This window comes from Vulpes lagopus, chromosome 10, assembly GCF_018345385.1.
Source record: "Vulpes lagopus strain Blue_001 chromosome 10, ASM1834538v1, whole genome shotgun sequence".
Lineage (NCBI taxonomy): Eukaryota > Metazoa > Chordata > Mammalia > Carnivora > Canidae > Vulpes > Vulpes lagopus.
In genome coordinates, this window is record NC_054833.1 from 39,250,484 (window position 1) to 39,278,031 (window position 27,548).

General features: G+C 39.7%; 1 protein-coding gene across 2 annotated transcripts in view; it reads right to left on the bottom strand.

Moving 5' to 3' along the window:
* The window catches only part of LOC121499988 (tubulin-specific chaperone cofactor E-like protein), a 157,661-nt gene extending 136,681 nt beyond the window's left edge, over positions 1–20,980 (bottom strand). The window contains exons 1-2 of one of the 2 annotated variants that reach the window (XM_041771326.1): positions 20,342–20,769; positions 8,643–8,752 (exon numbers count right to left, since the gene is read on the bottom strand). The gene's annotated coding sequence lies outside the window, so the exon portion shown is untranslated. Of the gene's footprint in view, positions 1–8,642; positions 8,753–20,341; positions 20,770–20,830 lie in introns of those variants that run through there. The other variant, XM_041771328.1, reaches the window with a different exon arrangement.
* Positions 20,981–27,548: the final 6,568 nt, after the last annotated feature.

Here is a 27,548-nt window from a genome sequence, read left to right on the forward strand (position 1 = left end):
ATTTTTCAGTTACTGATGAATGGACCCAACCCTGACTAACACAGAACACCATTTCTTTTGTTTTGAGTTTGGGTAGAGTCATCACTGTCGAACTCCAGCTTCGGGTCCAAACACACAGTAACCCCAACATCCTCTCAGCACTCACACACAGGTCAGAACAGGTAATATTAAAGACATGATAACTTCTGACAGCCTGCTAACCCCTTATCTTGAGGGGGTGGCCTATGATCTATATTAAATATAAATCAAAATACAGGCATTTGACCTCTGTAGTTCCAACTATCAGATGACAAGTTTTTTTTTTACTAAAACAATCAGAAAAAGAGAATAAAGAATACTCTAAAAAGAAGGGATATCATGTAAAAAGGTTTAACAATGAGAATGTACATGGTCTAACAGAAAACAGCATTATGAGTAACTAATCATGTGTGCTACATTAAAAGGCTGAAATTTATTCCACATAAAACAAGAAGAAATCAACAGGTTTTACAGAAGGGACTATAATAATCAAATTTTTTGGAAAACTCCTGGATATCAAATAGGTGATGAGGGCACCTGGGTGTCTCAATCAGTTAAGCATCTGCCTTCAGCTCCAGTCATAATCTCAGGGTCCTGGGATGGAGCCCTGGGTTAGGCTTCCTGGTCCGAGGGGAGTCTGCTTCTCCCTCTGCTCCTCCCACTACTCATTCTTTCTCCCTCAAATAAATAAATAAATAAATAAATCTTTAAAAAAAAAAGATGATGAATATGAAGGAATACATACTGAAGTTGGGAGAAGAGTTAGAAGGATACTACAAAAACATAGGAGACCTAAGCAAGGAAAATAAAAGCAAAAATAGACTATCTGGGACTACATCAAAATAAAAAGCTTTGGCACAGCAAAAGAAACCACCAACAAAACAAAAAAGGCAACCTACCAGATGGGAAAAGATATTTGCAAATGATATATCCAATAAGGGGTTAATAAACAACTTATACAACTCAACAGTAAAAAAACCCAAACAATCTGATCAAAAAATGGGCAGAGGACCCGAACACTCTTCCAAAGAAGATGTACAGACGGCCAACAAGCCCATGAAAAGATGCTCAGCATCACTCATCATGAGGGAAATGCAAATCAAAACCACGAGACACCACCTCACATCAGCCAGAATGGCTAGTATCAAAAAGATGAGAAATAAGTGTTGGAGGGGATGATGGAACTCTCATGCACTGTTGGTGGGAATGTAAATTGATGTAGCCACTGTGGAAAACAGTATTGCAGTTCCTTCAAAAATTAAAAATAGATAAACCATAGAATCTAGTATTTCTACTACTGAGTGTTCACCCAAAGAAAATGAAAACACTAATTTGAAAAGATATATGCACTCCTATGTTTATTGCAGCATTACTTACAATAGCCAAGATATGGAAGCAACTCAAGTGTCCATTAATAGAAAAATGGGTAAAGAATATGTAGTGTATATGTGTGTGTATATACACACACACACACACATATATATATATACACAAACACATATACATACACACAATGGAATATTACTCAGCCATAAAAAAGAATGAGATCTTGCCATTTGAGAGAACATGGATGGACCATTATGCTAAATGAAGTAAGTCAAAGGGAAAAAAACAAATACTACATGATCTTGCTTATATATGGAATTTAAAAAACAAAACAAACAAGAACCCAGAACTTTTTTCAAGATTTTTATTTATTTATTTGAGAGGGGGAGGAGGGGCCAAGGGAGAAGGAGAGAATCTCAAACAGACTCCCCACTGAGTATGGAGTCCAATGCGGGGTTCAATCTCACAACCCTCATATCATGACTTGAGCCGCAATCAAGAATCAGATGCTCAAGAGATGCCACAAAGCTAGACTTTTAAATACAAAGAAAAACACTGGTGTTAACAGACAGGAGATAGGTGGGGAAATGGGCAAGATAGATAAAAAGCATTAAGAGATACAGACTTTCAGTTTTCAAAAAGTCATGGTGATAAAAAGTACAACATAAGGAATATAGTCAATAATATTTTAATAATGTTATATGGTGACAAATACTGACCACACTTATCATGGTGATTACTGAGTGATGTGCAAGACTGTTGTACATCTGAAACTAATATAACATTGTGTGTTTAGCTACACTTCAATAGAAAAATTAAAGTACAATGCTCTAAAATGTTAAAAAAATAAATAAAACCATACAAAACAAAACAGGAGAGAGATAATGAGTGCCTGAAGTGACATGATGGTAGTACAAATAGAAAGCAGTGGCTGATTTAGGGTCAATTTAGAAAGCATGCTTTTCAGGTATTACAGAGGCTGAAGAGAAAGTAGAGTCAAGACTGACCCTCAGGTTTCTAGTACAGGTGACCAGGTGACTGATGGTATCATTAAGTAATGAAAATATGAAGAGATTGAGCTTTGCAAAAGAAAATGATGAACTCCACTGTATATACATTTAGTCTGAGGCATCTGTGGACTACCCAAGGAAACAGTCTCTCCCCTTCAAATAAATACATAAATAGTTAAAAAATAAAAAGTGGTCTTTAAACTTGGTTCATTCCCTAAATTACAACCAGGAGCACGTCTACTGTACTTTGTGAAATCAATTCACAACTGCCTAGAACAGAGTAAACATGCATTAAGTACATGTCCATCTACTGGACAAAAGTTTCATTTACCAAGGTCTAGACTATGAAGCACATTTCATAATTAGGATATCACAAGTCATCTTGAAAATTCAGGGCTACCCTTTGTCAGGATCCTCATTTGTCAGCTTAAGGACAGAACCTGTTTTAGTACAAGACAGTTTGTTCCTTCTATCCACACAGAGTGATAAACGTCTGCTGCTGTCCTCTATTCCAGCACTGGTTGTGTCAAAACTGAACTGTGGGTGTTTCTTCTAAGACTCCATGAACCTTCAGGTGGAAGGTTCTTTTACAATGTAAACTTATCAGACCACACAGAGCAGGACCTAGGCCACTGCTGACAGCATAGTTCTCATTAAAGACCTGTCTAAGCAGAATGCCGGCAGGATTTTTAGATATGTTTAACAAATGTCAAAGAAATTACGCTGCTACCTTCTATACAATTAGTAGTTCCAAAGAATAAAAAGTGTGTGGGGAAGGTGCTAACCTGTCACTGTCAAAATAATACTCACTGAGTTTAAACAGCATCTTTAAACTAGAGGCTTTAGAACCACTGAAACTCAAACCAATTCTTCAAGGGCAATAATCTTAATACACAATTTAAATACAGGCAAACTGAGGATGGCAACAATAGAGACATCTCAAACTAAAATAAGTGCGAGGAAGCCAGCAATCATGGGAACTTAGCAAGTTATTTCTCATGACCTCATGCTTTAGTAACTCTTCCAAACTGTCTGAGGTGTTTTGTTTTGTTTTGTTATTCTTTTTTCCTAAAGACTTAAAAGCAACGCCGGGCACCTTCACTGGTCATCTGGTCATTTTCCAGGATACTCTACTGGAATAGCTTTCCAGGACTGTTGATAGCATACACATTAATACATGAGTTTTGAATTAGAACATTAAGATTGCAAAATGGATCAGTAACATAAATCTACACAAAATCTGTTGGGGCAGTTTTAGGAAGAACAGTAGGTGGGAAAGGAAAGCTGAAAATCAAACAGACTGGAAAATGAGGGAATACAGGATGGAAAAAGATCTTTAACTAGAGCCTTTTAAAAGGTTTTTTTGGGGGAAGGGGACAATTTATGACTTTCTGGAAAGAACAGGTATCGAGTTACATCTGACTACCTCTACAGTTGGCAGAGTTCTGATACCTTTGTAAAAGTATTCTGTATTGGTTCTGAAAGCCAGGAGCCAGGAATCTTGGGTGATGTTGCTTGGTTCCATTCCCAAGTCATGGAGTGTGCCCGTGAAAATCTCAGCTGCTTTGTGTCTCAAATCCTAACTAGAATGAGCTCTTGTAAAGCACTTGGAGAAAGTCAGAATGGAGTGCAAATTTGAGGATAAGCTGCCAAACAGATTGGTATTTTTGCTTTTTTTTTTTTTTTTGCCAAACAGATTGGTATCAAAACAGAATTTCTAGTCACCTAAAATTCCACATACTTGTCAAACTACTTGTACTTTATGTTCCCAAAGGGTCAGGTCAAAATCAGTATGAAACTGAACACAACTGAAAACAGAACATTTCTGACCACTAACACTGGAAGGCATACAAGATATATCTTTATGCTAGTATGCAAGATCAGTATTTCACAAAAAAAAAAAAACCCTTATTGTAGAGTACCATACTTCATAAAGTGTGAATACTACCAGCCTCATTCATGACTTAAACCCTAAAATACCACCTTACAGACTCTAAAACTATATATTTTAAATCTTACCAAAAAATAGATCTGTTTATACATGCATAGGATAAAATGGAAATTTAAAAAATTAGTACCTATGGATGACTCCAGAGAGAGAAAAGGAAGAATAAGGGTGGAAAGGAGATTTGCTTTAAGTTCATCTGTTTGAACTACCTGAACTCACTGCAAACACACATCACCTTTTGTTTTCATATATTACCATTTTGAAATATAAACATTTTGAAGCGATAAATCTGGGAATGACCTAATAGTTTGTCACATGGCTTTTTAATTCCTCATTATTATCAACTGTCTATGAAAAAAATTCCAATTGGACTGTGTTAAACACATAATATTAATTTTAAAAGGAACTGGGGAGTGAGGAAGCAAAGAGTGCTTTGGTGGCCAAAATGGTGGCCAAAAGGGAAGAAATAGTTTAATAAAATAGCATGGGAAAGAAAGAGAAAGAATGAAACTCACCTGAGTGCCTGAACAAACTAAATTAAAATGAGAGGAGGGGTTAGGATGACAGCCAGAGCACTGTATTCCCTGAGGGTTTCCATGGCCTGAAGAACAGTGAAGCACAAATCCACTATGACATGTACAGAAGGGTTGAAAGAATACTCTTCAGGCCTGCAGGGTCACTTCCTCTGCTAGCCAAGTTAAAGCTTTTAATAAAAGTTATAAACATGTCATACAAATTACCCAAATTATATCAAAACTCTTGAGACTTTGGAAGCACAAGAGCTCCAGCAGGCAGAGATTACACAGCCCTAAGCCTTGGGATGCCTTGAGAGCTCCAGGCCCCTCCTCTTCTCTTACAGTGGAGACTAACAAAAAGAGTGGAGCATCCAGCAGCAGGAACCTGACCAGGCAGGACTCACATCACTGCAATACTAAACAGTCAGGAACAAATTTACAGTTCTAAGGAGTAAACTGGAATACTTCAAAATATGCATTAATTTAGGATGAGTCAGTCAATCTATCAAGGAAGAGTTTTCATAGCATGAAATAACGAAGAGGGAAACAGTTCTGGGTAGTTTAAAATTATTTTTGTTCATCTGACATGGACTCATTTACATACAACTGACCCACCTTACCTGTTCATCAGAGAAAGAAAAACCACATTCTAAAAGCTACCTGCCAATATTTTGCTACCAAGTATTTGAAAACAGAACTTAAACATTGTGGCAAAGATTCGATAATGTCACTGTCAGAGTCCTTTGGTCAGATAACGCTTCATTCCAGTAGTTTCTCCACTTGGCTGCCTACTTCCTTCACAAGACAATCTGACACTAAGAATGTCTTTGTCACTCGTTTCATAAAAATGGAGAGACAACAGATGTGTTTAGTTTTCTCTGCTACCTCTTTCTTCGCACTCTATCAAGTGGTTCCCATCAAGCCTATTTGGCCATTCATTTATTCATAAAATGTGTGCCCTCACAAAGCTTACCTTCTCATTTAGTTTCATTCAACAAAGATGAACCTTAAAAAAAAAAAAAAAAGATGAACCAGACACTGAATCCGTGCCAAATGCTGCACTACACACTAAAGACAAAGTACAATCCACACTCTGGCCTCAGGGCATCCACGCTCTGGAAGGAAACACATGAAAATAACACAATCTAAAATAAGCCACACAGAAAGAGTGGATTCAAACAGAAGAAGTGGTTCACTTTCAGAAGTATGATGGAAGAGGCCAAAGGTAAACCTTGAGCCGTTTTGAAAGATGATGAAGACCAGGTTAATAGGGTGAAGGAGAGCATTCTCAGCCCCAGAGACAGGAGCTACGGCAATGATGTGATACCGCTAAAACATAAAATACATGCGGGGAGGGCAGCTGAGGCTGGAGGTTTCACTGGAAGGTGGATGATGGTCAGCTCGTGACTGACCTTACTCAACTTCAACTTCCTCTTATAGAGATAAAAGAACATTTGTGACAGAGATCACTGTGAATACAGTATAAGGATGGGGGTCACCAATTTTTACTGAGAATATCAAGCAGTCAGAAGTGATGAATCTTTTTAATCCCAAAAGGCCTGGGCAGTTAGGCGCTTGTTCATCTTAAGGGAAGTACTTTCAGTGTTTAGACCGGCAATAGAAACCACAACATAAGGAAATAAGTGAAGAATGAATATGTGAGAAGCTCAAATGTGCTAAAAGAAGAAAAGATACAACAATGATGAAGAAACACCAAGTGTTCAGAGAGGGAGTTTTATATTTCATTCTTTTTTAAAAAGGACAAAAGAGAAATGTAAAGACCGAATTTGGGAATGTGGGTAGGGGGAAGAGATTGACAAAACAAGTCGAAAGAGGAAACTCTCTTGAATAGCTTCAAAAAATTGCTTAGGATTATTAGCATTCTCAATTTTTGCCAAGTTTGTTTGCTTTTTAAAGCTCATTTAACTTTTGCTTTCAGAACTCCTAATATCATCACCAGGGAGCCTCCTTTTTAGAAAAATCCCTCCTACACCCAAACTCTGCCACATTCTTACACATTTTAGGTAGTTTGTTCTGTTTTCTAAATCTTCCTGATCTTCACCTAAGCGTATCCCAGTAAGACATAATTACACTGGGAAAGTATATAAGTGTGTTATCTATTTTTCCCTGTAGGAAAGATTAAATAAATGAGTGGATAAAGGTCTATTAATAAGCTTCTTTCTAAATAATTGTTTTTAAAAATACAAGTAATAAACATTCTGAATTTTTTAAAGTTTCCAACTGAAAATTAGCAAAAAATCTATAACCCCATATAGTTTTCTTGTAGGTGTAGTTTCCCTTTTTATTAGGTAAGCTAGGCATGTAAGTATTACCAAAAGTTTTCCATATCTGAAGCATATCATATCATAGTCTGAGCCACAGCCATACCAGGAAGCTTTGGTCAACTGATTTAGCAAGTAGGTTAAACCTGAGGATGCACCTAATAGTGTATATTTTTTTCTAGGCCATTTCCCATGCTATGTAGATACATATTTTTTTAAACAAAATTAAATTACTTTTAGGTAGTTGTGTAACCTCCCTTTTTTGCTAAATAGCTCATGAAAAACTTTCTATATCAGTAAATATATATCTACATAATAATCATTTTTAAGGTTTGTCAAGTATTCCATTAACAAGCTTTTGCAGCTAAAGTCATGAATGGCAGCTATCTCACCCATAAAAACACTTCAGGGACATTGTCCAAGGCAATATAATTAAGCTAGACAGTGTTATCCTGCATGACTTCTAATTTCATTTATCATAAAGTACATATACCTGCAATTTTATCTCACTTAACCTCCCCTGACCATCATGTAATACACCTAAGTGGATGCCTTTTTGGAATGAAAAAATAAGAATAATAAACTATAAAGTTTCAGAATTAGCCTGTAGAATTATTACAGTTAAGCAATTCACAAATTTACTCTGGGCATTCCAAGTACCAAACTCAACTGTAGCTGATAAATCCATTATCAGAACATACCATACCACCACGACTTCACACCCTACTCTGAACTACCTATTTCTCAGTCTTCAGCTGTATACTAAACTACGTAACACCGTAAGAATGTGGCACATCAACTCTTCTTGGTAGAAAACTAAAAACAACAACAACAAACAACCCAATGCAACACTGCCAAAGGAAACATGAATTCAGACTCCTGGTCCTATGCTTTTAATAGGACACAGCTACTCTCTTCACTTAGCACAGCACTTTGCTTCACCTTAAAAGCATGACAGACATTAAAATATCTAACCTAAATTCTTTACTTCATTATATTTGTGACACCAAAGATGTATAAAACTGGGACTCTATGTTACCAGTGAGTAGGACTTCAGAGCTATCTGTATCATCTACTAAAGAACTACATTGCATACAAGGCCCGTCTGATGTTGGACAAAGAGTGTTTTCTTTTTCTTTAAGATTTTATTTATTTATTTATGAAAGGCAGAGAGAGAGAGAGAGAGGGAGAAGCAGACTCCATGCAGGAAGCCCAATGTGGGACTCAATGCTGGGACTCCAGGATCACGCCCTGGGCCCAATGCAGGTGCTAAACCACTGAGCCACCCAGGGATCCCCAAGAGTCTGTTTTTTCATCTACAACTGCACATTAGCAAACATGATTGCCTCTCATGTGCAGGGTCTACTAGACATAAACACAGAACTTCAAATTTCTGACCTAAATGCACTAGCGCACGAACTTTAACATTTTGATGAAAAAGCATTTAAGAAGAAAAAAATTAAGACAATGATGCCATTTTAAAAAATAAAAATGCATACATACACACATTAAAAAGAAAATACTGCTATTTGGACTTCAGTACCTCTTTATGTGAAATTATATCTAAGCACTTCTTTGTTGATTTGCACAGCTTCTTTCTGTCCAGAAATGTTGGCTTATGTGAGTTGTCTATATCCTATGAAATCAGGCATTCTGAAATATATATATATATAAAAAAAGCACTTGTCATACACTTTCAACAATCATAAGAACAATGAAAAAAGTTTAACATTCACTATACCCCTTTTCAATATCTTCCAAGGAGAGTTCCACTCTTATTCCCCCTCTTGTCTCCTTCACAAACAAATCTGCACCCAGCCCTACCTTTCTATGTGGCCAGAATGCAATTTGACAAATCTCAAGGCTTTAATGTTGCACTCACTCAAAATTCAGGAGGTAGATATATCTATTCTTGAGTTGATGTTCCCCAGAAGGCAAGTGTCCCCACACTGAGATTCACAATCTTTTAAAGCACAGTAATTTCCATAACCACCTTCTGACCACCTTATCTCTGTTTACAGGACACCAAACTGAGGTGACTTGCTTGGGTTTCCACGGCCCAAGCAGCATGTTAAGTCATACTTTCTGTACCCCTAGTCTGTTGAGTCATGCTATCTTTACTAAAAACAGGAATAGTTATGTCAACAGTATATGGCATCATGCACAAATCACTGAAATAAAACTTATTAAAACAACTGAAAACCATTACACCCAAAATATCTCTTGTAACCACATCCGTATAACTGAACCAGAATACTACTAAGCAGCAGGACTCACTGGTCTAGTCCCCAGAGGGGCAATAATTATTATTAACTTCCCCTTCTCACCAAAAAACAATGGATATTAGTCTCTTGAACAGAGTAATTTTCATTAGAAGAAAATCATATATGCATGTTGTGGGTCAGCTGTGAATACACAAATTTAAGGTCATTACTCAGCTGTTTACAGAACAGATTACCCCTATTATCTCTCCTCCTGAACACCTACGTAAGCTATCAAGTTAAAACAAGGCCTCACTTGGAACTAACTACTAGTTGTTCTTCACTCTGCATACAAGCTTTTAGAGTTGTTTACAAACCATTCTGGCTCTTGGCCAGGGATTGCCAGAATGTTAAACATCAGCCACACAGAGAAGTTGCAAAGTTTACAAGTCTTAAAAAAAAAAAAAAAAAAAATTCACTAGTCCCTTCTACATTTAGTGTTATGGCGGTATTGTCCAGGGGTAACACATGCCATTCTGAAATCGAACTGCCAGGAGGTAAATGAGGACCAACTCCACTACTCTGTGTGGCTATGGGCAAATTACTTCGGTTCTCTCCGTCTCATCCTTTTATGGATGAGAGGTAAGAGATTATGAGGGGTAAGAGATTGCCCCTAACTCCTAGCTCATAGGGTTGCTAAAGAATGAATGGAGATAATATGGGTTCAGCACAGTGCCTAATACCTAGAAAGAACTTAATAAATACCCATTTACTATTGCTTCTACTGCTACCATCACTACCCAGGGAACATGCTAGCATTAATATATACCTGGGGTCCTCACAATTTTTTAGGAATAGATTTCATCTAATTTTTTGGGTCCCAGGACTATGCCAATTAGTGCCAATTAATGATTCAGGCACTAAAAATGTTTGACATTTACAAAATCAGTCCTCCTTAACTGGAAGTTCTTTCCCTCTCTTCTCCACCTAAATTTTCTATTCTTCAACACTCCGCTCAGAATACAGTTCACAGGTAAAGCCTTTACAGATACCTCCTGCGGTAATGATCCGTTTCCTTTGAGCTGAGCTCAGGGATCTATTGCCTGAAATATTCAGGGGGCAATTAATCAATGACACGTTGGTGTGGCATAATTTTTGTCCCACATGCCATTATTATTTAACTTGTGCACAGTGATGTGATTTTCACATGTTTATGTCTTATGGCCTTAGACTATATAGCTCTTGAGGCTAAGGATTTCTGTCAATGGCTGGAATTTTGCATATAATTGGCACTCCATAACTGTGCTAATCAATGAGTTTTCTAATCACTTCTGAGTGTGCATATCAAATGCATTATACAAATAAAAAAGCTGGTTTATTAATAAACTCTGAGATCAGAGTACTTGTGAACACAAATGCTTCATAGCTACCACTGAAATGCATAATTATGTGTACCTCTCCATGGAGATTCCAAAAATAAGAGATGAAATGATAGAGCAATGAATCAGGAGCAGTCAGAAATACTTCCTACCTATCACAAGTTAAATTCTTCTGCAAAAACTATAGCCACAACAAATTTAATACTGCTTATTTTAGTATCCATATAATACTTAACATTTCATATGCAAAAGCTAATAATTTATGCCATACTTCAGAACAACAGGCACTGTTTAAAGTTGAATATATGTGACTTTCTGGTGAGAATGTAAAATGATGTAGCTGCTGTAGAAAACAGTATGGCAGCTCCTGAACAAATTAAACCTATAATTATCATATGATCCAACAATCCTACTGTGGATATATTAAAAAAAGAACTGAAAGCTTGGACTTGAGAAGATGTACACCAATGCCCATAGCAGCATTATTCACAACAGCAAAAAGATGGACATGACCCCACTATACATGGATGCATGATTAGATAAGGAAAACGTGGTCTATACACACACTAGAATATTATTCAGCTTTGAAAAGGATGGAAATTAAGACACAGGAATGAACTCTGAAGACAATGTTAAAGGAAACCAGATACAAAAGGACAAATACCATATGGTTACACTTAAATGAAGTATCTGGCATAGCCAAATTCATAAAGACAGAAAGTGGAATGATGGTTGCCAGGGGTTGGGGAAGAGTGAGGAATGAGGAGTTCCTGATGAATGGGGACAGAGTTTCAATTTGGGAACATGGAAAAGTTCTGGAGACAAATGGTACTCATAGTGGTACAATAATGTAAATGTACTTCATGCCACTGAACTATATACTTAAAAACAGTTAAAATGGTGCATTTTATATTTTACCACAATAAAAATATTTCAAAGAATGAAGAATAAGATACATGCTGTGTGTATAAAAAAAAAAAAGATGAACATAGGTCAAGCCCAAAATTTCTGGTTATTACTCCCTCGGCACACTTACAAATTAACACCAACAGTTCACTTAAGAATCTTAAACAGTGAGTAAAGGATAAACTAAGCCAAGTCTTAATAAATGCATTTTCTGAGAAGTTTGATTTATGAAGTATACAATTTTCATTTATCTCTTTCTTGGACTCCTTTACTGATGTTCACGTGGAGAAATATCACTAACAGATGAGGAATTAATAGAATTGACATTTTAAAAGCCTCCAAAGGGCACCTGCCTTTACATAACTTACGCCTTAAGTTACTAAGAGTGTCTATGAGAAAATATGATCTTCACACGAGTCACAATAAGGGTTTAATAATTTACACTTATTTTCAACATTTTAAGGGTTGCAATACTTTCTTTAAATTCATTTATCTGTGCACTAAATAACAATATACTGTGATTACAAATAGAACCAAACATTCTCAGAAATAAGAAGTGCCTTTGAGATAATGGCAGCTGTCAATCAAAACTTAGTATCGAGATCCGTTGCACTGTTATTCTCTTAAAATAAAATGTTATAAAGCTATCTGTAAGCAAAAGAAAGAAGTGCTAAAGGTAATGGTTTCCTGAAAAATGGCCTCTCTCACAAAATTTCATAGTAAAGCGTCATTATTATAGAATTCACTATCTGCAAAGTCACCTACTCAATAAGATTTATTTGTAACCCCAAAATCCATAATTGCAGCATGTTCCCAGTCACGTGCAGATACTAACTTGAGGTGCCTAATGTGCACGCTTCCAGTTAAGACAGAACAGGGCAGCACTCGGCCATTCTGTCTCAGCTCACACTGTAAATAAGACCCTTTTCATGATTTAGTGCCATGTTTTTCACATTTTTGTGGGGTTTTTTGGTTGGTGATTTCATTATTGAAAATGGCTCCAAGATGAACTGCGCTAGGGCTGCCTAGTGCTCCAACACACAAGAAGTCTGTGGTGTGCCTTATGGAGAAAATACGTGTTAGATAAGATTTACTGGGGCATGAACTATAGTGCTATCCACTCTGAATCTAAAGTTAATAAATCAACACTATATCTTGAATACAGTGTCTATAAACAGACACAGGTACAAAACAAAGTCATGTATTCATCAGTTGACAAAAATGTTACGACCAGAAACTGGCAGGACCTAACCCTATATCTCTCCTAGGAGCAATGATGCCATTTTCACTCATTCAGCGTTCATGGCAACTTTACATAAGTACCATAAATAACAAGAATCAAGAATCAACTGTACTTTGTTAAAGAAAACAACTGGGGTAGGGGGTGGGGATCAATGGACTAGAAAAGATAGTCCACAAATAGACCCATATGATTAAGGCAGGAAAGGGCAGAGACAGTAGGAAAAACTTAAACTTCAGTAACTAGTCCTGGGACAAGTGAACACCAATCCGGGAAAACGAAAGTGAATCCTCACCTCACAACACAGAAGAACTCAACTCCCAATAAGATACGCAAGTCAAACTTTATCACTATGAGAGGAAAATAGTTATTTTTTTCTAATAGAGGAAGAGGTTTAAGGTCTTGATTTAGGGAACTATTTCATAAACTAAACATAAAAAGAACCCATAAAGGAAAAGATCAACCAGTAGAATAAAAACCTTTTGATCATCAGAAGACACTAAATATGAAAAAATACAACTCAGAAACTGGAAAAAGATGCTGCCAACACATGTAACTAATAAGGAGAACTCAATAAAAATAATTTTTTAAAAAAGCAAATAATCCAATAGAAAAATGACAAAACACATCAACAGTATTTAACAGAAAATAAAATTCAAATGACTAATAAATAAATGTAAAATATGGTCAAGTTTAATAATAGTTAGAAGCGAAAATGAAAATCTCAGTGAAATATTAACTTAATATATCAGCCAAACTTAAAAACTCTGATTATACCAAAGCATCAGAGAAAATGTGGAAGAACAGAAACTCTTCCACTGCTAGTAGAGGTACAAACACCTTGGAAAAACACTTTATCACCATCTAGTGAAGCTGAAGATGCACATATGCTATGACACAGCAATTCTACTTCCCAGTGTAAACTCTATGGGAACTTGTGTATGTGCACCAGAAACACCACAGGAAATGTCCACAACAATACTGTGTGAAATTTTGAAAATCCTGGCTCAAAAAGGCCCTTATATCCAAGAACAGATGATGGGATAAATTACATTATATTATATTCATAAATGAAATATAACACAGCAATGGAAATTAACAATTGATAATTCTCTATGGCCTTCTTATCAACATGAATTACTTTTAAAATCAAGAAACTGAAGACACAAATACATGAAAACATATTCCATGCTCATGGACTAGAAGAATTAATATTGTTAAAATGTCCACATTCCCCAAAGTAATACAGATTCAATGCAATACTTGTCAAAATTCCAATGGCATACTTCACAGAACTAGAACACACTGTTCTAAAATTTGTATGGAAATAAATAAAATTTGTATGGAACTATAAAAATCCTGGAACAGCCAAAGCAATCTTGAGAAAGAAGAAAGCTTGAAGTATCATGCTACCTGATTTCAAACTAGACTACAAAGCTACAACAATGAAAACAGTATGGTATAGAGAATATTGAAGAGGACCAAGAAATGTACACAATTATAGAATTGTTATATTGTACATTTGAAAGTATTCTAACACTGTACATTAATTATACTTCAATTTTTTAAAAAAAAGTGTGCTGCTATAGATCAATGGGACAGAACTATGAGCCCGAAATAAACCCATATATATATGGACAATTAATCTACAACAAAGGAGTGTACAATGGAGGACAGTCTTCAATAAATGAGTGTTGGAAAAACTAAGCACCCATGTGCAAAAGAATAAAACTATATCACTATTTTATACCGCACACAAAATTAACTCAAAATGGATTAAATGCTTGAATAATGTGAGACCTGGAACTATAAAATCCCTAAATGAAAACACAGATTGTAAGGTCCTTGATATCAGTCTGAGCAATGTCTTTGTGGATCTGACTCCAAAGGCAAGGGAAACAAAACCAAAAATAAACAAGGGGCTACATCAAACTAATATGCTTATGCACGGTGAAGGAAACCATCATCAAAACAAAAAAGCAATCCACTGAGTGAAAGAAGATATTTGCAAACCACATATCTGATAAGGGATTAATATCCAAAATATACAAAGAACTCATTCAACTTAACAAACAAATCCAAACAACCTGATTTAAAAATGAGCAGAGGATCTAAATATTTCTCCAAAGAAGACATACATATGGCCAACAGGCACATGAATGCTCACCATCATTAGGGAAATGCAAATCAAAACCCCAGTGAGATATCATTTAACACCTGCTAGAATGGCCATTATCAAAAAGAAAAGAAACCAGTTTTGGCAAGGATGTGGAACCCTCATACAGTTGGTGGGATTGTAAACTGGTGCAGCCACTATGGAGATTCCTCAAAATATTAAGAATAGACCACCATATGATCCAGCTATCCCACTTTTGGGTATTTACACAAAGAATACAAAAACACCAATTTGAAAAGACACATGCACCCCTATGCTCACTGCAGCATTATATACAATAGCCAAGATAAGGAAACAACCTAAGTGTCCAACGATAGATAAATGCATAAAGATGTGGTATATTTATACAATGGAATAGTACTTAGCATAAAAAAGAATGACATCTTGCCATCTGCAACATGGATAGACCTTAAGGGTATTATGCTAAGTGAGATAAGTCAGATAAACACTGTATGATTTCACTCAAATGTGGAATCTAAAAAACAAATGAACAGACACAATAAAACAAAAATAAACTCAAATACGGAGGACAGACTGCTGGTTATCAGAGGGGAAGGGTGGCTGTGGGGAGTGAAACAGGTGAAGGAGGTCAACCGACTGGTGATGGATGGCCATATAGATTTATGGTAATGACCACTATGTAGTGTATGCAGATATGAAAGAATTATACAGTTGTATACTTGAAACTTGTATTTTTTAAAAAGACACTCTTGAAAAAATAAAATAATCTCAAGAATATACATATATATAGTACAATCCCACTTACACAAAATTCAAAAATGGAATATTAATCATAGTATTGTTTAGGGTCACATATATATGTAATAAAAACTATAAAGAAAGGTCAGAGAATAACAAACACAAAATTCAGGATTGTGGTAGCCTAGGAGGGTGGGGATGCATGATCAGGGAAAGGAACACAGGGGCAAAAACAGAACTCCTAATTCTCTCTCTTCAAACCTGCTCTTCCTCCACCAGTTCCCATCTTTGGAGCTATATTTGCTTTCTCTCTTCCTCTCACACCCCCATGTAATTAATCAGCGAGGTTTATCATCAGTGCCTCTCAAACACCCCAATCCTTCCCAATTCTTTCTGTCTCCATTACTTTACTCTGGATTAGGCTTCCATCAGCCTCTCACTGGGACTGCTACAATTGCTCCCTTCCTGGTCTCTGGTGACTCCACAATTCATCTTCCACAAGGAAGCCAAGTGATCTTTTCAAAATATAAGTTGAATCATGTCCTCGAGGTTCTCCAAAGGCTTCCCTTCACACCAAGAATGAAACTCAATCTCTATCATGGTCTTCAGGGCTCCCTCTAGTCTGTTCTCTGCTCACCTCTCTGACCTCACCTCCTCCCACCCACTGGGTTTCAGCCAGCATGGCTTTCTACTTCTCAAAACTGCCAGGCTGATTCCCTCATAAGGCATTCACAGGAATGCCTTTTACCTGGCTCTTGGTGTCGCTGGCTTCATCTTAGCATCCAAGCCTTGAATTTAAATCCAAATGTTACCTTCTCCATGAAGCTGCCTCTGACCAACCCATCAAAAATAGCCCCACTGCTACCATCTATCACATCACTCCAGCCTCTCTCATTCTTTCTGGCACTTCCACTATATGTTAATTTAGGGCTTCAGCTCCTCTCAACCAGAACCTAAGTCCCAAAAAGGCAGGGATCTGTCAGTCCAGTTCAGTGTCACATGGAGGAACATCTGGCACAGGCAACCAGTATTTGCTGAATGAATGAAAAGTGAATTTTACTTTGATTAAACATGATGTAATATCTTCTGGCAGTGAAAAGAAAATCCAGTATAACAATGACAAATATTACCGAATTGAGAGAGAATTTTGAAAATCATTGGAAAAGCATTAATCTCAGAAGAACTTTAAATTATCCTTAACAGTGCTGGTAATAGATCACATTCCTAAGAGCCCCTACTGAATTATGAGTAAAATTTTCATACAGCCTCAGTGTTGAGTTTTGGAAGTGTGTCATTTTGTTTAAATCTGTTTATAGAGATATGCAGATATGAATGATATAGAGGAGCACTGTGATTAAGAGCATGGGCCTTCAGTTCAGTCTGAGTTCAGTCACAGATCTGCACTGGAATTTGAACAAGTAACTTACCTCTTTATGCTTGCTCTCTCATTTGTAAAATAGAACTATTAATAGCGATTTCATAGTCATTAGAATCATTGTGAAGATTAAATGAAGCTTGTAAAGCATCTTGTTGTATCTGACATGCAGTAAGTAGTCAACAAATTCTTATCATTATTATGAGTGCTGAGAATAGAGAAGTCCAGACATATGGGACAGCTCAAAAATTGTGTGTACCTACTGTAATACAAGGCATCATGCTAGGTAAGTAATTCTCAAATTTTACTGTACAGAAGACCCAGCTAGGCAAATTCCAAGATTCTTATTAAGTCAAAGGTGGAATTTTCCGAGACCTGCAATTTTCAGCATAAATTCAGTCAATTCGGATTCACTTGGTCCATGAACTCTGATAAACCCTGTGCCAGGTGTCCTAGAGATTAGCCGATATTTGAGTCTCCCATCTTCTATGAAGTTATATAATCTACAAGGGGTAAAAACAAACAATACAAAGCAATGTAGGAAAAGTAGTGTAGACAATACAGGCAGGAAAGACTTCAAGAACGAAGGGTCATCTGTAATAACATGATGAGTAGGAATTCATGAAGAACACATTTCCCAGACTTTCAGGAACAATGGTGTTGTAAAACAAGTACAACAAGCAGACAGCTTGGCAGGAACAGAGGATCTGCAGTGAGGATGGAAAAACAGTGTCAGAAAAAAAAGTAGAGGCTCGAGAAAAACATCAGTGCCAACCTAAACAGTATGGGCTTTATTCAGTGCTGGCACTGGAAGCTAATGGTTTTTGAGGAGAGAAATGATAAATTAGGGTGCTGTTCTTTAGCAGAGTACTCTGATGAAGCTATGCAGGACCAAGCAGAATGAGAATAACAGACAATGGGAATAGTGAGTCTGAGAGCACTCACTCTAATCTCAAAGAAATGAAAGTCAGGAGAGGGCAGTGAAAAAGATTAAAAAGGAAGGAATGGCAACTCTTAATGACTCAGTGCCTATAGGGCAAAGGCAACAATCACAGCTGATTGCTTAATCCTTAAATCCAAATTGTATCACTATCAGCTTCATGTTACTTTTTAGAACTTTTTCTTATATACTAACTACACTAAATATATAGAGTTCACTTACTTAAAACACAGCCCACAATTAAGAGGTCAGTAAATAGGCCTCTGACTGGCCAAAATACATGTCACACGGTTCATACACTTAAAAAAGTATTTGTGTATATATAATAAACACACACATATATAATATTCAGAGCTGCACAATCTTATTTTACACAAAGTTCTAGCAAATGTAAGCATCTAATTTCCAAACCCACAGCAGTCTGGAAGCAGAAATTAGAAGAAAAGAGCCTGCTATAGGTAGACATATCTAAGAGTCTGAGGTTCAAGAGAAAAAAAAATGAAAACTATAAAAAAGCACACGCAATCACTCAGGGTAAGTTCTCCACAACTGTTTATTGATCGGTACACATAATTCCCAGAAAAATGAAATTAATGAAACTCCTGCTTCGTGTTCCAAGCAACCACCACATAAAGAAAACTTTTAAACATTCTTTAAAGCTAAAGATTCCCAAACAAATATTTACCTGATAAAAAGAATTTTTAAAGGATGGCTGATACATGCCAACATAGACACCCTCTCACCAGCACCCAAGATATAGTCGATAAATAAATAGTTTACAACACACAAAGTTTGAAGATGATTAAAAATGCTTTCATAAGGCATCCAATCAAAAATATGGTCCCAATGATGAAGCTTAATTTGGGCAATTCTTTCCTGATGGCTGTGACTTGGAATTCCATGATCCAAATAACATGAGGGCATCCACGATAAAAATTAAACCAACAAAAGGGTCTTAAATACATACCCTATAAACTTACCTACTGAAATCAGGCAACATAATTTGGCACTCAACATCATTAACAGGCTGAACCACAACCAGTTTTTAAGTAGCAGACAAGCACATCAGTGTATATTTACGACACCATAACATCAAAATTATCTTAAGCGTGTTGTAGGGGTAAAGCAACTAAATGGAATTAGGCCTCTCATTTTCTTTGACAGGGCAAAGGATAGCAAGAATTGAAGCACACACTTCAAAAATTTCATAAAATGGTCAGGCCACATTAAGTATCAATGATTAAGCCCCCGAAAACGCCAAATATGCTACATTATAACCATATAAACAGGCGGAGGAGTCAGGGGCGCCCCCACCCAACCCCGTCTATCTCCTTGTGGTCATCCTGGCCCTCCAGAAGCATACAGGACCACACTAACCGAAGCCAAAGAACACGTGTCTCGGAGGCTGCGCGCTCTTCAGAGTGTAACCTGCGACCCACAAACCAATTTGGTGGATTTCAAATCAGCGTTTTCAGTGAGAGGGAATGGAACAGGGCACAAATGATCACAAGGCACCACATGTAACAAGGGTGAATAGTGCTGCTCTGTGAAACTTTTCATTCATATATATATACGTTATGTACTAGACCGTAATGTAAAAAGTATTTCTTAATACGGGGGAAGGGTTAAAAAAAATAAATAAATAAAAGTCTGAAAGCTCTTAACCTTAGAGATGTAGTCTCTAATATAATACCTATATACCTATAATACCTGTGTAGTTGTTATATCTAAAAAAAAAAATTCTATTTTAAAATTCATACTCTAAATGCCTCAGGACCCCAAGGCTGAGTGTCTTCCTTAGTCCTCAGCACCTACATAGAATCTCTTTGCTCAAGGTGGCCTCCTGGAAACCAATCTGAGAGCTCCAGGCGGCATAAGGAGAGAGGGGACAAGTCCCAGCTAGGCCTGGGTCGGTGCCTAGAAGGATGGCTGACACACACACCCCCCCCCCCCCCCCCGCCCCGCAGAGAGCAGCCCGGGGCGGTGCCTAGGCTCCTCGTAACTCAGCAGCCCCGGGCTGCAGACCCCGCTTCCTCCACGGGCGGCCAACCAACAGTTCGGCTCTTCAACCAACTTCCCTTAACTCCACCCCCCCCCCCCACGTCGCCGCCTCCAGAGGAGGGCGTGTGGCCCCTTCTGGCTCCAGCAAACCCCCAGAGCGTCTTCCCGGGGTGGGGGGTGGGGTGGGGGGCTAGGACCCTGGAGTCCCGTCCCCATCTCCGGCTGCACACCTAGATCCTTGCGGTGGCTCCCCTCCCAGACCCCAGGCCAGGGTCCCCCCCATGCCCTGCCCTGCCCTGCCCTCCCCTCCGGGGCCCCATCTTACTCCAATTCCCTCACTTCTCAGCGTCTCCCAACTTGCAGGGCAAAAAGCGATTCTCCCAAAAGCCCGTCCCAGACTCCCGCCACCTGTCACCGTCCCCTGGAAGGGGCAGGCCTGGCGCCCCAGGAGCGTGGAAGTGCCCGCCGGCTCCGTTCCCCTCCGAGCCTCCCTGGGGACACGTCCTCCACTTTTGTTTTGTTTCGTCTTCTTCCCCTCGGGATGCAGGGGTTCCGAGACGAAGTTTCCGGTTCGCCAGCAGCCGGGGGCAGCCCATCCCCCACGGCCCTGGGGAGCGCGAGCAGCCTCCGGCCCAGGGCCCCGCCCGCCCGCCGCCAGCCCGGCCCGGCCGCCCCCGCCCCGCCCCGCCCCGAGGGTTCCCCGCGGCGCCCCCGCCCCGCCCCGCCCCCACCCCGCGCCCGGGCAGGAACGGCCCTCCGCGCCTCGGCTCCGGAGGGGAGCGCCCGGGAGCCGGCGGGCCCGGGCTCCACTCACCCCTCAGCCCGGGAGGCGGGGGAGCTGCTGCGGCGGCTCCTCGGGCGGCGCCTTCCTCCCCCCTCCCGGCTCCGCCTCCGGCCTGCTCCCGGCCGGCCCCGGCCCCGCGCCGCTGCACCGCGTCCCCCGCTCCGGCCGCCGGGGCCCAGTGTCCTGCCTTGACCCGGAAGCAGCTCTCACGGCCCCACAACAACACGTGACCCCGCCGCACGTGTCACGTCCGCTGCGTGCAGGGGAGGGGGGCGCCGGGGGAGCGCGGCCGCCGCCGTCGGACTCGGGTTGCCATGGCGACGGGGCGGGGCACCTGCCCCTGCCCTCGGCCTCGCGGAGGGGCGCCCTCGCGCCAAGGGGGGGTGAACCGCCCCAGCAGGGTGAGGTAGGGGCGAGTGGCGCGGAGCCTGGGCGGCCGCGAGGCAGCTGCCTCCCCCTCGGAGCGCTGGCCCGACCCTCCGCGGACTCACCTGCCTCACGAGGTGAGCCCCAGGCTGCCGGCTCCTAGAGTCCCAGGATGCTCTTGCCCGACGATGCGCTCACGCTCCGGCCTGTATCCGCCCCCCCACCCCCCACCCCGCAGGGCCTGGGGCATCCTGAGCTCTCCGCGCCCGGGCAACCACCGAGTAGCACCGGCCTCCCCCTTCCAGGAGCACCTTCTAGGTACTAGGCCCTGTGCGTCGGCTCTTTCTAAGTTTCACAACTTGCAAGAGTGATGAGCATTTGGTAGACTTGAAAACGGAAGCTCACGGAGCTCCAGTGATCGGCCCCGAGACCATGCAGTTGGTAGAAGGGAACAGGCCGCGATGTGAATCCAGGTTAGTCTGGCCCCAAACTGAAGGCCATGGATGCCCTAGCTCCGTATACACCGTATGTGACTGCCGGGCTGTGATTGCTTATGCGCTCACTTATTTGTCCGTTTCTTTTGCAGGAACGTTCATGGACTGGGGATGCTGTTGACTGATCCCCGAAGAGAATTCAGCCTCGTATGGATATGTCAGCTTGAAGGGCTAGGAATCGGAAAGGTCTATGTGCTACGCACATGAGGTGTATGTGTCAGGGAGCTGGTGAGGAATTGTGACACACATGGACGTGTATATATTGGTTCCTAGAGTGACAGAGACAAAGTTCTTTAAGGGGGACCCAATGGCAGCTTATCACCATCACTCCTAGGGAGGGACTGACTTCTCTCATTGTGTTTTGTCTTACCACATCGGAAGAGCTTAGAGAAGTTAGAGGGAGAGCCGGAAAAGCCCCAGAGCTGTGTTTAAATAAATAAATAAATAAATAAATAAATAAATAAATGATTTATTTATTTTAAAAAGAGAGGGTAGGGGGAGGGGCAAAGGGAAAGAAACTCCAGCAAACTCCCCTGCTGAGCACAGAGCCCAAAGCAGGGCTTGGTCCCAAGATCCTGAGATCATGTCCTGAGCCAGAATCAAGAATCAGGGTGCTCAACGGACTGAGCCACCCAGGTGCCCCTCCAGAAATGCTGGTGAAAGAAAATGCTTTGAGGATCAAGGGGAGGGTGAGCCAAGCAGTGTGGCTTAGGTTGCTGAGGTGGGGACTTTCCTCCTCCTCCTGCAGAGAACAGAGCAGTACCCTCAAAGTACCCTCAGTGGCAAGGACCAGAAAAGAACAAAGGGACATAAATGCATAGGAGGGAGAACAAGGTTGATGCTGCATGGATATTTTGTTGATAGACTCCTTGTGAGCTCAGGTGCCATTGGGCACACACATAGAAATACTGGGGAGGCTAGATATCCTGTGAGCAACTAGAAAAAGACAAGAAATGTGGATTATTAGTGGACAATGTATATAAATACATATATGAGTATCATCTGCAACTGAGTATGATTAGTTATATGTGCCTTTTTTTTTGAGATTTCCTTGAGTCATTTTGCTTTTGTTCCTCTCTCCCGCCTTATAGAGCAAACTCCTAAAGACAAGATCAATGTCTCCACCCTTCTCCTGCCTATCTCCATAAGATGGCCAGAATTATGTTTCTAAAACTCCTGTCTGATCATATTATTCTCTGGAACTTAAAATCCTTCTGAGACTTCACCCTCAGGGTAAAGCCACAATGATTGACATGTTCCTCAAGGCTTTTCCTGGCCCGGAACCCTGCTGAATTTTCCAGTCTCATCTCTTGCCTTTTTATCTTCCTGCTTTGTCACTCTCTGTTCAACCTGGTAGCCACTAGGCATGTGTGGCTATTTAAATTTAAATTAATTAAAATTTAGTTAAATTAAAATTGCATTTCCTGAGTTATATGACACTAGCCACATTTCTTGTGCTCAGTAGCCATATGTGACTATCATATTGGACACTGCTGATCCAGAATATTTTTATCATCAAAGTGAGTTCTTTGGGCAGTGACTCTCAAAACCTCATGTATGATATATTCTATGGGAATTCATATTCTTTTGCTTGAAACATTCTTCTTCCCCCCTCCTTGAATCTAAAAATTCTACAGAATTGCTTATTTTGTTTCCTTGATAAGTGTGTAAGCCTCAATGAAGGCAGGAGCAAAGTCTATCCTGTTCCCCATTGATTCTCCATTGTCTCTAAAGGATTGTCATGTAGAAGAAGAGAGATGTTGAACTAAAGTGAGAGGCAGTAATAGAAAAGCAAATTTCTGGTCTCATGATTTTTTTTTTTAAAGAAATTCTTGATAATTCAATTGTTTTGACCTAGAAACAGCAATTTCATACGGTTTAACTTAATAGTAAGGAAGAACTTTGGAAGAATCAGAGCTGCTTCAGTTGGTTCTAATGAGTTCCGTGTCACTGGGATAGGTTAAGCAAAAGCAGACTGTGTTAGAACAACGTGTGAATATTTCCTGGGTTGGTTAGACTGCTTGACCAGTCTGATTCTAAGAATAGACATCAATGTTTCTCCAACTGAGCCTGTAATTCAAGGTTGAGTATGCCATAATGACAATCATAGTTAGCCAAAGTCTACATACCAAGTACTGCTCAAGATATTTCACATAGATTATTTCCTTAATCCTCACAGTGACCATGTGAAGTCCATTTGGTACCATCAGATTTGCCAAGTGAGAGTCAGGTTAAGTAATATACACAGAATATACAGCTAGTAAATGGCAGAGGCTGAATTCACATTGAGGTCAGTGTGACACCAGAATCTGAGTGCATAATAGCCCTATAATTATAGGATAGAGTTCTATCATGGAGTTTGTCAAATATTTGCATGTCTTTTAATGTAACACATGTTGGTTTTATAGTGAATATATTCCTTGCACTTAGCTAGGTGGTTTGGGGAAAACAAAGATGGATAAGGCATGGTTCCTACAGCGTAGTTGGAAAGATCATGCAAATACTCAAATAACAATGATATGGAACAATTAATAGTATATTATTTTAAAAAGAGGAGTCATTGGGGCGCCTGGGTGGCTTAGTGGTTGAGCGTCTGCCTTTGGCTCAGGTAGCGATCCTGGGGTCCTGGGATCGAGTCCCACACAAGGCTCCCCACAGGGAGCCTGCTTCTCCCTCTGCCTATGTCTCTGCCTCTCTGTGTGTGTCTCTCATGAATAAATAAATAAAATCTTTTTAAAAGGGGCGGGGAGTCTTCTTAGCTGATGGCATCTCTCAAGTAGGCAATAGGATAAGGACAGAATTATATGAGAATTCAATCACATATATGAGAATTATATGAGAACAACAGTACACATATGGGATCAAGGAGAAGGAAAAACCGACCACTTCACTTGAAAGAATAGTGACTGGTTTGGAAATTAAGAGTCAGCAATATTAGTCCTGCTTTTTCCACTAACCAGCCATGTCATTTGACCTCTTTCTGCCATGGAACTTTATCCAAATAACCTGGACTGAACAATCTACCATAGTGAGCCAACTGAAATCATGTATAAAATATTATGTACATACCTATATTATACATACATACATACATTTTCGAGAGGAAGTGCCATAGATTCCATCAGATTCACACACACACAAAAATCACGACTCAAAAAAATGTTAGGCTTCATTGTCCCTTTAAATTCTGCAACTCTGAGATTCTATGTTTTATTTTTGTCAACATTATTGACATATCTGTCAGGAAATGGACTGTCACGCCAAGCTTATTGACCAAGCAAAGGGCAGAGATATTTTTATTTTAAACTGGAGAATCATACCTAGAATGATTTAGAAAGCATCCAGATTTCCTCACTGGGCAGAGTATATGGTCTTAAAAAACAACTCTTAATTTACTTTTCTGCAATTTACATAAATGGATCAGTCATGTGGAGCTTAATTTTCAAGGAGGCCTTGCATTTATTAAAATCATTTGCAACAAATTGATATAAGCCTCACTAACATACATACAGATTGCTGCACATACAAATGTACACAAATGGACAGTCTAATGAATTATCACAACTCAAAAACTCATGTAATACCACCTTACCAAGTCACAGAACATTGCCAGTTTCCCAAAGCCTCCTCCCTAATCACTACAGTCCAACTAATATTCTGACTTCTAATATTGTGGCTTATTTTCCTGTTTTTAAACTTCATATAAGTGGAATCAAATTAGATGATTTAAATACTTAACACTATGAGAGTCATCCATGTTGTTGCATATAGCTGTAGTTTACTGATTTTTGTTGCTAAATAGTATTTCTTATTGCAATCACTACCATTTATTTATCCATTCCCCTGTTGAAGGGCATTTGGGTTATTTCCAGTTTTTAGTTATTGTGCATAATGCTGCTATAAAATTCTTGCGCCTAACTTTTACTGCACAAACATACATATTTCTGTTGGGAGCATACCCAGGAATAAAATTAATGGCTCTTAGCTTTGGATCAGCACTGTCCTAGAAATAGAGTGCAAGTCAAGTCACCATATGTAATTTAAAATTTTCTAGTAGACACATCAAAAAAGTTTTTAAGAAAGTGAAATTGATATTAAGCATGAATTTTTAAAAAGATGTATTCATCTATTTACTTTTTTATTTTATTTTAAGATTTTATTTATTCATGAGAGACACACAGAAAGAGGCAGAGGCGGGCAGCCCTAGTGGCACAGTGGTTTGGTGCTGCCTGGAGCCTGGGGTGTGATCCTGGAGACCTAGGATCGAGTCCCACGTCTGGCTCCCTGTGTGGAGCCTTCTTCTCCCTCTGCCTGTGTCTCTGCCTCTCTCTCTCTCTCTCTCTCTCTCTCTGTGTCTCTATGAATAAATAGATAAAATCTTAAAAAAAAAGAAAAAGAAAAAGAAAGAGGCAGAGGCATAGGCAGAGGGAGAAGCAGTCTCCCCTGAAGGACCCTGGGATCATGACCTGAGCCAAAGGCAGACATTCAACTACTGAGCCACCTAGGCATCCCTATGAGCAGCAGGGAGGGGCAGAAAGAAAAGGAGAGAATCCCCAAGCTGACTCCTCACTGAGTGCAGAGCTCAGGATGGGGCTCAATCCCATGACCCTGAGATCATGACCTGAGTTGAAATCAAGAGTTCAGTGCTTAACTGGCTGAGCCACCCACATGCCCCAAGCATGCATTTTATTAACCCAGTGCATCCAAAATACTATCATTTCAACGTGTCATCAATATGAAAATTATTAATCAGATATTTTACATTCTCTTCTACATGTTAAATCTTCAAAGTTCAATATTTGTTTTACATTTATAGCAATTTGGACTACCCACATTTCAAACATTCAGTAACCAACATTATTGGTCTTTGTATTGGTTTTGTACTGAACACCTACATTGGATGGTGCGGCTTTGGATGATACTACCTGACAGTATTCCAAAATGGCTGTGCCAATTTACCTTCCTGACGGCAGTTTATGAGAGTTACAGTTGTTCCACATCTTCATCAAAACCTGGTACTATGAAGTGCACCTACGTGGCTCAGTGGGTTGTGTCTGCCTTCCTCTCAGGCCATGATCCTGGAGTCCTGGGATAGAGCCTGACTCCCTGGGTTCTCTGCTCAGTGGGGAGCCTGCTCCTGTCCTCTCCCTCAGTCCTCTCCCTCAGTCCTTCCCCTCTGGTCTTGCACCCACACTCCCTTTTAAATACATACAACATACATACATACATACATACATACACAGAATCTTTTTAAAAAATTAACCTGGTATTATGAGCCTTTTTAATTTTAGGCATCTGATGGTTCTCTAATAGTATCTTATTTTGGATTAATTTGCATTTCCTTAATGACAAGGGGGTTGAGTCTCTTTTCATATGTTTATTGACAAATTGATATTCTCTTCATGAAGAGTCTGGGTCCTTTTTCCTACTGAGTTGTTGGTTTGTCGTTTGTTTTTTTTTTAATTGGTCTCTAGATTAATTGAAAGACATTCTCTCTTTTTTTATTCTCTGCAAAATTTTATATAATATTGGCATTATTAACTCCTTAGCTGATTGTTCTCCAACAAAGCCATTTGACCTACAGTTTTCTATATGGGAAGTGTTAAATTATAGATTCATTTTCTTTCTTCTTTTTTTTAAAGATTTATTTATTTATTCATGATAGAGAGAGAGAGATTGAGAGAGAGAGAGAGAGAGAGAGAGAGAGAGAGAGGCAGAGACACAGGAGGAGGGAGAAGCAGACTCCATGAAGGGAGCCCGACACAGGACTCGATCCCGGGACTCCAGGATCGCGCCCTGGGCCAAAGGCAGGCGCTAAACCGCTGAGCCACTCAGGGATCCCCTCTTTCATTTTTTAAAAAAGATTTTATTTATTTATTCATGAGATA